Source organism: Mustela putorius, unplaced genomic scaffold, assembly GCF_011764305.1.
Source record: "Mustela putorius furo isolate JIRA1106 unplaced genomic scaffold, ASM1176430v1.1 tig00000224_pilon_pilon_pilon, whole genome shotgun sequence".
Lineage (NCBI taxonomy): Eukaryota > Metazoa > Chordata > Mammalia > Carnivora > Mustelidae > Mustela > Mustela putorius.
The window spans coordinates 13,448,056-13,464,540 of NW_025421321.1; the positions used below are offsets into that span (position 1 = coordinate 13,448,056).

The 16,485-nt window shown below is 41.5% G+C and overlaps 1 pseudogene; it reads right to left on the minus strand.

The window, feature by feature from the left end:
- The window catches only part of LOC101676699, a 79,952-nt pseudogene extending 69,766 nt beyond the window's left edge, over window positions 1-10,186 (minus strand).
- Between the last annotated feature and the right edge of the window lie 6,299 nt (window positions 10,187-16,485).

A 16,485-nucleotide genomic window follows, 5' to 3' on the forward strand; every position in this document is an offset into this window, starting at 1 on the left:
TAGACAAGTCAGAGACTGCCGGTCCTTTCAGAGAGGGGCTGGGTCCTTTCAGAGAGGGCCTTCTCAGGGTGTGCGTGAGGTGTGTGGGCTTTCTGAGCGCTCTCTCCTTCGGCTATTTTGGCACTCTTGTGAGGAAATGAAGGTTTAGATATAATAACTACTTGCCCGCTCTAAAGCCATGATATTGGGCTTTGACCCTGACTCTTGAACGCCTGTGCAGTCTTTCTCCTCAGTACTTTGCTAAATAAAGAGGAGCCAGACTTAGTCACTTCTCCCTGTGAATAGGCCTTTGGGCACTTCAGTCGGCTGTGCCCTGAATCCTTCTCTCTCTGTCTCTATCTCTCTGTCTCTGTCTCTCTCTCTCTTGCAGCTGGGTCTGTTTGACACCACCTTTTTCTGGTTCTCCCTGCTTTGGCCCAGCTTGTCCCCAGTTTCCAAACCAGGTCTGGGATAAGAAGAGGGAGATGTTGAGGGTCTCCAGACTACCAACCACCCATCCTGCCCATCTGGTAACTGAGCACAGCGCTAGCCTCCTGCCTGAACTCCGGCTCCTCTCCCTCAGGCTCTTGCCCTGGTGACCAGCCTAGGATCCCGCAACGTTCCCCCTCCCCGCCCTCGGAGCAAAGACTCCCGCTTATTCCATACAAGCTTGTATATGGGCTTGATGCCAGCCTTATCACTGGCCTGTACCCAGGCTTGGCACACTTACTAAGATTCCACAACGTTGGGGAAATCCTCTCTTTCTTCAGCCACTGACCTACTGCTTAGCACTCCCGGAACCTGGCTCTAGCGGAAGTCCTGCCCATTGAACTCTGAGCCTGCCCACCTGCTTGGAATCCCTGTGCTGGCTCCTGCATTTGTTGCCACATCGGTAGGTCTGGGGCCACGTTCTGTCACTCCTCAATATCTACAATTGTGATAGGTAGCATTCTTGGTGCTATGCCTTCCTGCTTCTGAGAGTAAGAGCTCCTCTGAAAATCTACCATGAAGGATGTTTTTCTGGTTTTTTGTTTTGTTTTTCCATCTGCTCCTTTATTCCTCTTTGGAAGAACCCCATCTAGAGTCAAGAGGTCCACGCCCAGTGGAAAAGATCCTCCGTCAGTGATTCAGGTCACGGCGCTCCTTTCCCCCTCCATGAAAGTAATGGGACAGATTCCCTGCCAATCCTGTCACCAAAAGGAGTTGGTTCTATCACGCTTCATCTTGTAGACCATTGAACAGAGGGTCTTACAGAAGGAAGACCTCTCTATGAAATAGAAGTGCATTTGTAACTCTGCAAACCCATTCGCTCATTCATTCAATAGTATCTATTGAGGATCTGCGATGTGCCAGAGGCTATTAGAGGCACTTGGGATACATCTGTGAGTTAAAAACATCTGCCTCCCTGGAGTCTGTATTCTATCAGCTGTAGGCAGATGATAAATAACGATCATAAACAATAAGAAATGTATACGTTGTGACAGAGGCAAAAAATGCTGATGAAAGAAAGAGCAAGGTAAGAGTGATTGAAAGTACTAGAGCAGGAGCTGAGTTACATGTTCACATAGGGTGTTTGGGGCAGGCCTCATAGAGAATGTAAGGTGTGAACATAGACCTGAGGGAAGTGAGGATATTAGCTATGAAGGTAACTCAGGAAGGGTGTTCCAGGCAAGGGGAACGGCCAGTGCAAAGGCTCTGAGGCAGAGCTGTGTCTGCTCAGTTAAGGAACAGCAAGGAGGCCAAAGTGACCAGAGTGAGGTGAGCACTAGGGGAAGCAGAAGAGGTGAAGTCAGAGTTGAGGTCAGAAAGACAATAGGAACCACATCATGGAGGGTCTTGCAGGCCCCATAAGGGCTTGGAGTCTTTTTGTCCCTACTCAAGTAAATTCAGTCTCTCTCATTAATCAAGCTAAAACTTGAGAAACTCAACAAATATTTCTTGATTTTGTATGTCAAATCCCGAGACATACGTTGTTGAGTAAGGGTATCTGTGCCTTCAGGAAGTTCAAGTTCGGATCCCAGTGGTTGCAGCAGCAGGGTGCAGAGCAAAGCTCACTGCACTAGGAGGTGGGAGGCTTGGGTTCTAGACATGCCCTTCCATGTAACCTTGGCCATTCACCAAACCTCAGCTTCCTGTCACTGGAGAGGATTATCTATTTCCTGGTCACCTCCCTGGCACTATGGCGATCAAATGAATGGAGGATGCAAAGACTTATTGACAATTGAACAGCCCTGTATAAATAGAAGGTGGTCACTGCCCTATGTCCCTTTCCTTGGGGCAGTTGACTCAGTCCATGTGGTCATCTTTGCAATGCCTTCTTCTCTCTCCACAACCTCATTGGCACTCACACTCCACCCGGTGAGAACCACCATGGCCATCCATTCGAGTGGGTACAGATATCCAGCATGAAAAACACATCCAGGAGTGTCTGCTTTGCAAAGGAAATGTGCCCATGCCTTCTCCAAGTCATGCTTCCCTGATCAGATAAAGCTGCACTGGGGGTGAACTTGTGGGTCAGGTATGCACGACTCCAACCAACAATAACAAAAACAGGCCCACAGGTTGCTGGACACAGTGAGCTTTTAAAATGCATTTAGACAGTGTGAGGATATTAATAGGGAGACACGTATCTCATTTCAGGCTACAAAGCAGATCCCACAGTGGGACATGGAAATGCTGGCTGCTTCCAGGTTAGCTTAAACTGAAGTGAGAGACTCAGCCGGAATACAGACATGCCTCAGGCTGTGTCCCAGGTGCCGGGATTCCAGCTCTGACAACACAGTCCGTCAACTCAGCTCTGTTGTGAGTGGAACTGGACACTCGGCGATAGCCAAAAACAACAGTTGACTAAAATAATGAGGCTACATTTGGACAGTGATGGAGGTGGAGAAGAATAGAGCTGGATGGGCCCTGTGGACATCGTCTTTAACACTTCCTTTATCTTACAGGTAATGACACCAAGACCTGCGGGTCATGTTATGACTACAGTAACGATGAGACTCTAATGTCATTTTCACAGTGAGTGAATTTGCCTCCAATGGGGTCACAGCATCCTAAATGTCCCGTTATCGTTTCTGTGTCACTGAGACCCTCTGGACACAGGACTAGCTAAATGGACACTTGGGGCCTGGCACAGGCCTGGCTCTGGACTTATTTACTGGGTGACATTTATCTCCTTGTTTGTTTTCTTCACGGCAAAACACGAGATATACATAGTTAAGACAATGTGTGTTAAAAGACTCTGAAAACCAAAATTGTTTTCTACCTCCGTTTTAGAAATTTCCAGCCTGTCATTTGTGAGGACATGGTTTCAAATTAGGGGAGAGTCTCTGAGCAGACCGGGGGGGAAGATAGCTGGCCCCACATGGACCTCCTGGTCACAGTATGCATTGCTCTTCACCATCGATGCCTACCTTCCCCACCCCACTCGGGGCCCCCCTTCACACCCTCCGCAGCCCCACCCGCATTCTCAGCAGCCCTAAGGTTGTCCTCAGGTTTGCAAATATCCCTTCTTCACCTGAGCAACTCCTCCTGTCCTTTACAATGGTAGCATTGCTACATCGATAGGACCATTGCATCTCAGTTTCCTGATCTATAAAATGGGGATAATAAGAGAATCTAGATCATAGAGCTATTCTGAGGAGTAAGTGAATTAGTATACATTGAAGCACACAGAACCATGCCTGGTTCATGGTAAGTGCTATAAAAATATTTTTAGTATTCTTATTATTAGACTACAAAAGATATCATTCAATGTAATGGATTATATATCTGGTCTGCCTTCCCTACTCAGAATATCACAGCCAGAACAGAGTCCTATTTTTCTATTTGCTCAGTGCTTAACACCATATCAGGAACATATTAAGTGCTCAATAAGCACTTGTGGGATAAGTGATTGGGTGTGGTCTATGTAATCATGTCTATGACATCATTCATGTCACTTTTCTCCAGTAAACTTCAAAGGACAGGCAGTATGTCAACTCTACTCCTGTGGTCCTCATTTCAATTGTCTTATTGTTTTAAAATTTTCCCAAGTCTCATTTTTGTTTAAATAACAAAGAAAGTCGTTTTGAAATTTTAATCAGTAGAACTACCACGTGGAAACAAGTGAAGCTCAATTGGTAATAAGTTTTTCCACTTGGAGTTGTGGGCCAAGCCACACTCTCTTTGACATGGTTTCAAGAAGAGAACCCAGGGCTGGATTCTATTTGAAGAGTAATTAAGATAAAAGAAGACCCCGGGGCGCCTGGGTGGCTCAGTGGGGTAAGCCTCTGCCTTTGGCTTGGGTCATGATCTCAGGGTCCTGGGATCAACTCCTGTATCAGGCTCTCTGCTCAGTGGGGAGCCTGCTTCTCCCTCTCTCTCTCTGCCTGCCTCTCTCCTTACTTGTGATCTCTCTCTCTATCTCCATGTCAAATAAATTAAAAAAAAAAAAAGAAAGAAAAAAGAAGACCCCACTCCCCCAATCCTGCCAAGTCTTTGGGATCGTATGGTGTGAAGGGGACAAAAGACTTAGAAGGCAGAACACTACCTCTAGGAGGAAACAGATGCTCTAAGGGCATGATCGGGGGAGGTTAGAGTGGAGTGGGGGGTGTAATTTCCTAGAAGTGGATTTTAAGCCACTGGTTCCACTTCCTGCTCTTAATCTCATGGCTGTGCACAATATCATGAAACTGACACCCAAGAGACTCTACCAGTTTGGGTTACAGGTACGAGTGCTGCTGGGGAAACAGCTCCCTTCCTATTGTGTTCTTAATTTCCTATGTGCAATAGAATTTTTTTTTTAAGTTTTTATTTTATTTCCACAGTGTAATATTAGTTTTGTTTGTATGATATAGTAATTCAATACTTGCATACATCACCTAGTGCTCATCACAAGTGTCCTCCTTCATCCCCATCACCTATTTCCCTCATCCCCCCACCTGCCTCCCCTCTGGGAGCCATCGGTTTGGTCTCCGTAGTTAAGAGTCTGTTCCTTGGTTTGCCTCCCTCTCTCTCTCTTTTTCCCCCCAATAGTATTCTTAAATACAACAAAATACAGTCCCTTCAAGAGTTTATAAGGCTAAAATGCAACCATGTTATCTTTTTCTGATAGTCACTGGTGAAGCTGATAATTTAGTAAATGATGCTATCTGATAACATTTAGATATTAGCTAAGGCAGTGATGTAAATGTATGTACTAAAGAATAGAATATGCAGAATATACACGTGGTATTATTTATACTATTTAAACAATGTAAGTTAGGATTGGATAATCAGGAATTTTGACCTGCTTTCTTCACCTGTTTTATGATACGATTTCTAGGCCAGTAGCCACACAAGTGGATCCATCATATGAGCCGAGAAAGGGGTATGGTAAATTATCTGCTAAGATGGCTGCCAACAATTCCTTTCCTCCTTGGACATTTGTGTTGTGTTTCCCATCAAGAGGTGGAGTTTATTTCCTTTTATGACTTACTGTGACCAAGGGAATTCTGCAGAGACAATGCTGTGCTTGTCTGAGCCTTGTAAGAGGCCTTTCAGGGGCCTGAGAGTTTTTACTTTCACTGTCCTAGAGTTCTGAAACACCATGTAAGGACCCAGCTGGAGAAGGGAGACCAGCCAACCCCCATAGACCTTTCCAGCCTCTCCAACCAAGGAGAGGCATGGGAGTGTGACGCCATCTTGACCCTCCAGCCCCAGGCAACCTCCTTTCTCTTGACACTGCTTGGAAATGAGATAGGCTGTCTCTCCCATACCCTGTCCAATTCATACCAACAGGAGCCCACAGTTGTTGTTTTGGATCACTTTGATTTGGAAAGTTTTGTTATACAGCAGTATATCCCTAAAACTATGGATAGCCCTGATCTACATTCTTATCTAAGATCTCTTCCTATATGGTTTCTTCTTTGGATTGGGACAGGCCAGGAGAAATCTTGAGTGCCTCTCTCTCCCTATGACTCATGCTAGACACTGCTGGTTGATACATTTTTTTCCCATTTAGTCCAGATAATGCCTTCAACTCACCACAGAGCTCTAGACAGCAATAACTAAATCAGGAATGTAGGTCTTTGAATTGAAACTATTAGCGGTTCTAGCATTAGTCATCATGTTTTGAAAGGAAAGGGGACTGGTGTATCCTAGTAATCCACTGTACCTTCTAGAGCCGTGGAATGCTAAAGATGACAGAACTTTAGAGATCCTCTAATCTACGGGTTCTGAACCCTGGCTGCAGTTTAAAATTACCGGGGTTGCTTTATTGTTTGTTTTGTTTTGTACTTTCAAGACAGACTTGAAAAAAAAAAAAAGAATTTAAATACTTTAATGTGATTAGAGGCTAATGTAATATGATGAACAACTTAAAGCTCAAAGCTACAAACATAAATCAGATTACAAAAGTGATTTGAACTGCTTACAAACCTAAAACATGACCTTTTTTATATTATCCAAGTAACTGCAAAGAAGTGTCTCTTTAAGGGCATCAGCGCAGTCTTTTTTATTTTTATTTTTTTTTAAGATTTTACTCATTTACTTGATAGAGAGAGATATCAAAAGTAGGCAGAGAATGAGGGGGAAGCAGGCTCCCCACTGAGCTGGAGCCTGATGGGGGGCTCGATCCCAGAACCCTCAGATTGTGACCCAAGCTAAAGGCAGAGGCTTAACCCACTGAGCCACCCAGGCGCTCCTAGTACAGTCTTTTTAAAACTATTTTAGCTGGAATTACTTGAATTTTTAGCCATTTCATACCTTCATCTTAAAGTATGAAAATACAAACATTTTGGTACAATTTTCCATATATTTTGAGTAGAGAATACAGTTCCAAGTTGGTGTTACTATTCACGATTAAGAGGAAAATATGTTTCAAATACAAATTCACCAACTTATTGGAAGAATCAAAAGTAAAAAGATTTATCCAAATTCTTCTAAACTCCTCCTCTTTATTGTCCCGTGCCTTCTCTCCTGTACTTTCAGTGTAAATATTTTATAAACAAATGTGACTATGTGTTAATGCTACATTTCGTAGGATTAATGAAGGAAAATGAAGTGGAAGAGATTTCAGGTAAGATCTCAGAAAGGAAATCTCCTGCCTAAGTTCTGTATTTAAGTGTGCACTAACCTTTACAATAAAAGGGGGTTTGAACCGTACTTGGTTTTCCAGTAACACTGCATCAGCCTAGCTGAGGACCCATTTCTTTTTATTTTATTTTATTTTATTTATTTGACAGAGAGAGATCACAAGCAGGCAGAGAGGCAGGCAGAGAGAGAGGAGGAAGCAGGCTCCCTGCTGAGCAGAGAGCCCAATGCGGAACTCGATCCCAGGACCCTGAGATCATGACCTGAGCCGAAGGCAGCAGCCCAACCCACTGAGCCACCCAGGCGCCCCTGAGGACCCATTTCTTAATGCAGAAACAAACCATGATATTTCTAGAATTGCTTTTCAAAATTATTCAAACTTAGGAACATCCAGATGCTAAACAGACTCAAAAATGAAAACCAATTTGTAAAACTGGGCTATTTTCATGGATTTGGGGTTTCTTTGGCTTTTTGGTGTGTCTTTTTTTTTTTTTTTTTAAACAATAGAATAAATAGTTCTGTTGGTGACTGTAGAAACATCGGGCTGTTTGGTGGTATACAGAACCAACACAGAAATGGTGGTTTTCCTGATTGGTCTGTGGTCGTCGGTAATTCTAAGGAATTACTTACTGGAAACTGCTGGCCAACCAGCAGGGCTGCCTTTGTGCCTCTATTGCTTTCAGGATCATTGGTACCCGGGCATGTTTTCCCCAGATCCTCTCGCCTCCTTGTGTTACATGGCCCAACTCCCTCAAATTCATCTTGGTGACTGTACCTTTTGGTAATAACACCCAAAGTAGTACGTAGCGGGGATGAGGGATTCATTTTTACGCCAACTATTGGCAAGTGAAAGGTGGCTTTCCATTCAGAATGTGTTGCATGGGCATTTGGCAATGTAAGCCCATTGGCCTTACAAAATCTCTCGTATTTAGGGGGTTTTCAAGGAAGCCATTTTCAGGAAAGCAGACTTTAGTAACTAACCTCTTCCATGCTTTGTTGTTTCTCTTTCCTGTTTGAAACACTTTCCATACTTCTGTTTCTCCCTGGGCATGAACTTTGGGGCAAAGGGACTTCCCATTTGCCCGCTTTCTCTTGGCATTTTTGTTTCATCCCATTGGAAAAGACTTGAGCTGGGGACAGTCCTTCCCTGCCCAGTAGACGTGCAGCACCTCTCCTCATGGAGTCTCTCACCATCATTCTTTTGTTTGGAGCTTCTCCTTTCATGCGTCCTGATAGTCATTTTCGTTTGTATTTTCTCAGCCTGGCGCTGTTAATGGTAGAGCTTGCCTTTCAGACCAATCATCCTTTTTGTCTTCTTTGAATGTTCTTGAGTCTCCATACCTTCCCTCTTCCTCTTTTTCTCCTGGTAATCCAAACAATGGCCATGGTGCTTCCAGTGTAACTCAATATATTGGTTTTGTGGCGTGGTAATGGGGCAGAGCTACAAGGTGCCAGTGTGAAGAAGCTCTCAATTTTCGGGTATCACAGACCCAGGAGCTGAACCCCGAGACGGGAAAGAGACTCCCTGGGCTGCTTCAAAAATTGAACTGATGTCTGGGCCTCACCCCCGACTCGTTCAGATTCAACGGAGTCTCATTATTTTAAACTATGCATGTTTCTTAGTAATAAAGGAACTTGACTTCACAAACTGGGGCCCCAAGGAGCAGAGCACAGCTGGCTGAATACTACTGAGGAACTATTTGGAGGGTTCGTGGGCTCTCAGAGACCATCTGTCCAAGGACTCAGAACACTGGAAATGGGGTAGGTTTCCTAATAGGGAAGTGAGGTTTCACCTGAGGGAAAAAGAAGAGAAGGGCAGGCACTCAGGAGAGCCATCTCCTAGGCCTGAGGGTAGACATCCCTTCCCTTCCGTCAGAACAAGCCAGGAGCTGATCTGTGAGGGCAATTTTGATATATGACCCCAGATGTGAGTGGAAGATACAGTGTGTGTTTTGAGGTTTTTCCTGTGAAGAATTTCTTAAACCTCAGACCGGATTGTCAGTGAATTGAGGTGAAGTATGAAGCACATGAGAGATGTGTTTGACATAATAGGGTCAGAAAAGTTCAAGGCACCCTCTCTCCTGGCATGTTTGGCAGGAACGCTAAAACACAAGGAGGGGACTAGAAACCTTATGACAGTAAAATTTTAAGGCTTCATTTTTTTCCGGTAAAATATGACTTTCTGTCAGGTGTGTGATTCAGTAGCTTTGATGCAAGTATATAATAAATCTCGCCTCTGCTGAAATCAGAAGAGTTTTCCGCATATAAATAAAAATGATGAGTGTAATAAAATTGCTTTTGATCACCTCACATGAAAGGTGTTAGGAATTTTCAGACTGTTATCATAATTAAAGTGCAAGTGCTTGGGATGAAAAACTCTTACTTGAGTATCTTTCCTCCTGTCCTATCTTAAAAGGCATTTCTGGAGAAAATCACCCTCACCCACTTTAGTATTGTTGTGACCCTACTTTGTAGTCTGAAGAAATGTTACAGTTTTCAGTGACAGCAGGAAAATGGTCTTGTAGTTGAAAACACTACAAACCACAAAGGGCACTGGCATTTGCAAAAATGAACAAAATTCTCTTTACAGCCTCAGTCGAAAGGGATGACTTCAAAAGAACTCATTTTTTTCAGTAAAGGTATTGCCTGGAGACCTTCTTTCTTTCTTTCCCTGGGTCTGCTTCTTGATCTCCCGTCTATAGGGTCACCGTGCCTGACTTGGTCTTTCTACAGGTCTTTTTAAGTTGCTTTTTGTATTTGCTTTATATATGAATCTCTGTTTTGAGTCCAAAAGCATAGGCTAATGATGGGAGAGGGATCATTCCTCAAGCAAATACCCCCATCTACTTACACTTCCGAGTATCACAATGGCTACTTCAAGGGTGATCCCAGCTCCAACCCACCTGCTTCAACCACCCCATACTCTCTCAAGATTCCTAGTCAGAACTTTGACTCTGTCTGTGCCACAACTCCACTCAAAATATTTAAGGGATTCCCTTTTGCTCACAGAATAAAGCTCAAACCCCTTAGCCTGGCCGTCAAGACCCTCTATAATCTAGTCTGTTATATCTGGCACTCACCTCACTTGAAAACTTGGATCCACCTTGGCTGCTTTGCTTACTTCTATACACATTTCTGGCACCTTGGCTTTCATCCTTCCAGAAATGTCTTCCTCCCCCCGGTATGATTCCTGCAAAGTCCAGCTCACTTCCACCTCTGCTGGGAAGCTTCCCCCAGTTAGCCTGTTCAGATCCCTTGAACTTTAGTGGGAATTTTTTGAAATTTAGCAAACCTAACTTTTATTTTTATTTCTTTTTAAATTTAAATTCAATTAGCCAACATATAGTACATCATTAGCTATAGATGTTGGGTTCAGTGATTCATCAGTTGCAAATAACACCCAGTGCTCAGCACACCACATGCCCTCCTTAATGCCCATCACCCAGTTACCCTAGCATCCCACCCACCTCCCTTCCTGAGCAACCCACCTGAGCCACCCTCAGTTTGTTTCCTAGAGTTAAAATTCTCTCATGGTTTGTCTCCCTCTCTGATTTTTTCCCACTCATTTTTCTCTCCCTTCCCCTATGATTCTCTTTGCTATTTCTTATATTCCACATATGAGTGAAACCATATGATAATTGTCTTTGTCTGACTGACTTATTCACTCAGGATGATACCCAACAATTCCATCCACATCAATATAAATGGTAAGACTTCATCCTTTTTGATGGCTGAGTAATGTTCCATTGTGTGTGTGTGTGTGTGTGTGTGTGTGTGTGTGTGTGTGTAGTCATAGATAGATAGATCATATCTTCTTTATCCATTTATCTTCCAGTGGACATCTGAGCCATTTCCATAGTTTGGCTATTGTGGACATTGCTGCTATAAACATTGGGATGCAGGTGCCCCTTCAGATCACTACATTTGTATCTTTGGAGCAAAGACCTAATAGTACAATTGCTGGGTTGTAGGGTAGCTCTATTTTTAACTTCTCGAGGAACCTCCATACTGGTTTCCAGAGTGGCTGTGTCAGCTTGCTTTCCCACCAATAGTGTAGGAGTGTTCACCTTTCTCCACATCCTTGCCAACATTTATTGTTTCCTGTCTTAATTTTAGCTATTCTGACTGGTGTGAAATGATATCTCATTGTGGTTTTGATTTGTATTTCCCTGATGCCAAGCGATGTTGAGCATTTTTTCATGGGCCTATTGGCCATTTCTATGTCTTCTTTGGAGAAGTGTCTGTTTATGTCTTTTGCCCATTTCTTGATTGAATTGTTTTGGAGGTGTTGAGTTGGTTAATTTCTTTATAGATCTTAGATACTATCCCTTACCTGACATGTCATTTGTAAATATCTTCTCCCATTTCATAGGTTGCCTTTTAGTTTTTTTACTGTTTCCTTTGCTGTGCAAAACCTTTTTATCTTGATGAAGTCCCAATAGTTCATTTTTTACTTTGTTTTCCTTGCCTTTGGACACATGTCTAGTAAGAAGTTGCTGAGGTCGAGTTTGAAAGGTTGCTGCCTGGGTTCTCCTCTAGGATTTTGATGGACTCCTGTCTCACATTTAGGTCTTTCATCCATTTTTAGTTTATCTTTGTGTATGGTGTGAGAAAATGGTCCATTTTCATTCTTCTGCCCATGGATGTCCAATTCTCCCAACACTGTTTGTTGAAGAGACTGTCTTTTTTCCATTGGATATTCTTTCCTGCTTTGTCAAAGATTAGTTGACCACAAACTTGAGATCAGTTTCTGGGCTTTATTCTGTTCTATTGATCTATGTGTCTCTTTCTGTGCCAGTACCATACTGTCTTGATGATCAAGACAGCTTTGTAATGATCATGTAATGATCATGATCATGACAGCTTTGTAATGGAGCTTGAAGTCCAGAATTGTGATGCCACCAGCTTTGGTTTTCTTTTTCACCATTCCTCTGGCTTTTTGGGGTCTTTTCTGAAATCAATTGCATTTCTATATACTAACAATTAGACAGAAGAAAGAGAAATTAAGGAATTGATCCCATTTACAATTGCACCAAAAACCATAAGATACCTAGGAATAATCCTAACCAAGGAGGCAAAGGATCTGTAGTCTAAAAACTACAGAACACTTATGAAAGAAATTGAGGAAGACAAAAGAAATGGAAAGACATCCCATGTTTATGAATTGGAAGAACAAATATTGTTAAAATGTCTATGCTACCCAGAGCAATCTACACATTCAATGTAATCCATATCAAAATACCATCGACATTTTTCACAGAACTGGAATAAATAATCCTAAAATTTGTATGGAACCAGTAAAGACCCCAGATAGCCAGAGGAATATTGAAAAAGAAGAAAACCAAAGCTGGTGGCATCATGATTCTGGACTTATATTTTTGTTTTTTTTTTTATGTGTGTGCCTTATTTTCCTTTCTAGAGGTTAAATTTCATTCATTTGTTTAGCACATATTTACTGTGGCCCAACCATGTGTGAGGATCCGAGTCCCACGTGGGAGTGCTGCAGTGATTAAGACACACATGGTCCCTGCCCTTAGGAGCTTACATTCTAGTGAGGAATCATAACCATTCAGTATGCCAAGTGCTATTTAGGGGACAGCATTGGGTGCCGTGGGAGAATGCAAGGGGCCCAGTTAAACATACTCAGGAAGGTTTTGAAAGGCTTCCTAGAAAAGGCAATGCCCTTAGCAAGACTTAAAGGATAAGCAGGAATTAGCTAGGCAAGGATGTAGAGGGAAGACTGTTTCAGCAGAGAGAACTGCATACATAAGTTATGGAACTGGAAGAAATCAAAGATCAGGGTGGGCATAGAGGAGGTGGGAGAATTGGTGAAGACAGTTTTGCGGGTAAGCAGAGGCAAGGTCTGAGCCTTCTGTTCATTCTGTCAATGGATGATTTTTTAGAAGATTTTTTAAATTTATTCATTTGAGAGAGAGAGTGCCTGTGAGAGCAGAGCAGGGGGGAAGGTCAGAGGCAAGAAGGAAAAACAGAGCCTGATGTGATGCAGGGCTTGATTCCAGGACCCCAAGATCATGACCTGAGCTAAAGACAGAACTTAACTGACTGAGCCACCCAGGGACCCCTTGATATTCAAATTTTTTAGCAAGGAAAAAAGAAGAGATTACCTTTGGAAAGGCAACCAACAGTGTCTGCCACATAGCATCTCCTGAATATATTGACTCAAACCCCTATACTAAATCCCTAGCAGAGGGAAAAGCATGCTCATTTCCAGGTCTAAAACTATTTGCATCAATTTTCACTGTCACATACAAGATGACTGGATTTCAACAAAAATTTATGAAACATACAAAAAAGGAGGGGGAAAATACACTATCAAAAAACAAAGCAATCAATAGGTTCAGACTCAGGAAAAAGACATTCTATTCATAGTACAAAGATTTAAAAATTATTGCAGACTTCATATCAGAAACTGTGTAAGCCAGAGGATGATGGAATCAATCTTTAAAGTGCTGGAGGGGGCAAGGAGTAGAATCTCTGTGAAGAAGAATTTCATCCCCAGTGAAAATATCTTTCAAAAATTAAGGGAATATATACTTTCACAGACAAATCAAAGTATTGTTGATTCAAAGTAAAAAGTGGAAGTGGTTTCCCATTATTGTTTAATTCTATACTGGTGAGCAGCGAAGCTGATTTCTTTGTGTTTAGTATTGACTTGTAGTTTGTCTTTTATGAATTGCCAGTTCCTATCTTTCACCCATTTTTCTGTTGGTCTGTTTGTCTTTTTCTTTTTTAAGTTTTCATTTACTTATGAGAGAGAGAGAGAGAGAGAGAGAAAGAGAAAGTGCAAGGAGGGGGAGCAGCAGAGGGAGAGGAGAAGCAGGCTCCCTGGCAGGGAGCCCAATGACATGAGGCTCAATCCCAGGACCCTGGGATCATGCCCTAAGCCCGAGGCAGACATTTAACCAACTGAGCCAATAGGCACCCCTATTTGTCATTTTCTTATAGGAATTCCTTATATATTTTGAATACCAATCCTTTGTTACATACATAGCAAATTCTTTTCATGATCTGTCACTTTTCTTTTAGTATGTTTATGGTGACTTTTGTTAACAGAATTTTACAGTTTGTCAAATTGTCAAAAAACTTTATCAAAATTAAATCTAATCACTTTTCCTCTATACTTTAAGATTTTCTTCTAAGGTTTTATAGTTTTGTATGTTGTTTGCTCTTTAATCCTTCTGGAACATATTTTTTGAGTAGTAAAAAGTAGCATTGTAAATTAATTTCTCCCAAATGGTTAGTAAATTGCTCCAATATAATTTTTTAAATAGTCAATATGTTCTTTCCATATTGATTTTAAATGCCACATTTACCATAAAATACCTTCCCATATATTCATGGCTCAGTTTCTGTATTCCCTTTTATGTCCCACAGAGCTATTTTGTATTAGCATTACAATGTTTTATTTCCTGCAGCTTTATGTTTTGGTATTGTGCTAGCCAATGGCCAGGCTTGTCCTGCTCAGCTCCTCCCAGTAGATAGATAACACACCTGCCTGAAATTTTGCAGAAGGAGTCCTGAAAGAGAGCACCTGCTCTTTTACATTTCTGAAGTAGCCCAGCAAACAGTGGGCTGTAGGATGAGTAGTGATAATGACCACATGACCATCACAACTGGCCTGTCATATTGTTTTAAGGCAACCAGGTATGTTTGGTGCCTGGTTATTATTTCATCTGTGTGCAGTGCAGCAATATGGCATGATAGCAATATAGCAAGAAACTGAAACTGATAATAGGTCTGGCTAATGTGGTTTACCAAAAGTGGTTTTGCAAAACCATCCTGGAGTTTTGAGGCATTTTGACTGGGGGCATATAGGCCCCAGAAAACACTGTTCAGGACTTCCCATCACCTGGCAATTTATTTCTGGCTGGTTGACCAGACCAGCCCTCAGACTGTCTCTCATAGTGTGATTAAGGTAAACCAAAGAGCTGTGCTCTCCAAGCTCTCCTACCTGATGCAGGCTCTCATTTTTTCAGGTCATTGCAATGACATGCAATTTGGGTACTCTGTGAGTACCTGAGTGGTCCTTCTTACTCATCTTCAAACCTACCCTCAATTGGAAGACTTAAGAAATTCACAACAGCATGCTCTCTCTTCTAGAACCTCTCTTTCAGAATTACCTTGGGTATTCTTTCACATTTTCTCTTATAGAAGAATTTTAGAGTCAGTTTATAAGTTCTTTGAAATATCCCACTGGCAGTTTCATGGTGATTTCACTGAATGTATAGATTAATTTGGGGGGAACAATTATCTTTAGATGCCAAGGCTTTCCAACCAGATACAGGAACATTTTCTTTATATATGTTTGGGTTTTCTTTAATGTTTTTCAGTAAAATTTTATCATGTTTTTATTTGGATCTGAAACTTTTTTTGTTTATTCTTGGGTATTTTGTAGCTTCATGACTTTGGTGTATAAGATCTTTTCATGACATTTTGTAATAGTTATTGTAGGATATAGTCAAGCTGTTGTTTTCGTAAGTTGATATTGTGCTTGGCCTCCTAACTGAACTCTGAATTGTGATCATTTACCTCAGATTCTCTTAAATTTTTTGTTTTTTACTTTTTTATTTTTATTTTTTTCTCTTAGATTTTTTAGATACACAATTATGTTGTTTGCAAATACTGACAGTTTTGTTTCCTCCTTTCAGATCCTTATGTTTTATTTTTTTCCTAGTCATTTATGGCCAAGACCTCTAGTTCAATGTGAAATAGCTACAGGGATCCTTTATCTTGTTCCTAATATCTATAGGAATAATTCTCTATTTCATCATTAGGTATAATATTTTCTCTAGGTTTCTGGTTCATATTATCAAGAAAAGAAAATTTTCTCATATTTCCAACTTGCTAAAAGTTTCCTGAGGTTGAGAATTAAGAATCATGAAATAACTTTTCTGCTTTCATTGAAATAATCATATAATTTTTCTCTTCTAGTCTACTAACTTAACAATATTTTGAAGTGTGGAAACAACATTGCATTTGAGGGATTAAATGCCATTTGATTTTTCCCTGTTGTGGTAATAATGCTTTTAGTTTGCTTATAAATTCTTAAATAGGACAGGCAGTCTTTGGTTTGCCTGAAAACTGCCTGTCTCAAAAGTCTCCCTGAGTCCCCTATTCTATTATTTTTGTCTCTAGTGATTGAGTTTGTGGTCATCCTCTTCAAAGTTTTGTTGCAGATTATTTAGGGAAAACTAAGGATATTTGAAATATATCCTTAACCTTTAAAATTGGCATCATAGAGGAGAACCAGAGCATACCAACTGGTGACTGACATCTGTCAGAAACACAACCCTACATTTGAGGTGGTTGGTAAAGGGATGGTCCATGGCCCATGATCGCATTATGTATAGTTCATCTCCATGTAAGAGATTATGGAAAAGTGCAACTGATCACATACGAGTAGAAAGGATATGCTTTCTTGGAGTCAATCAA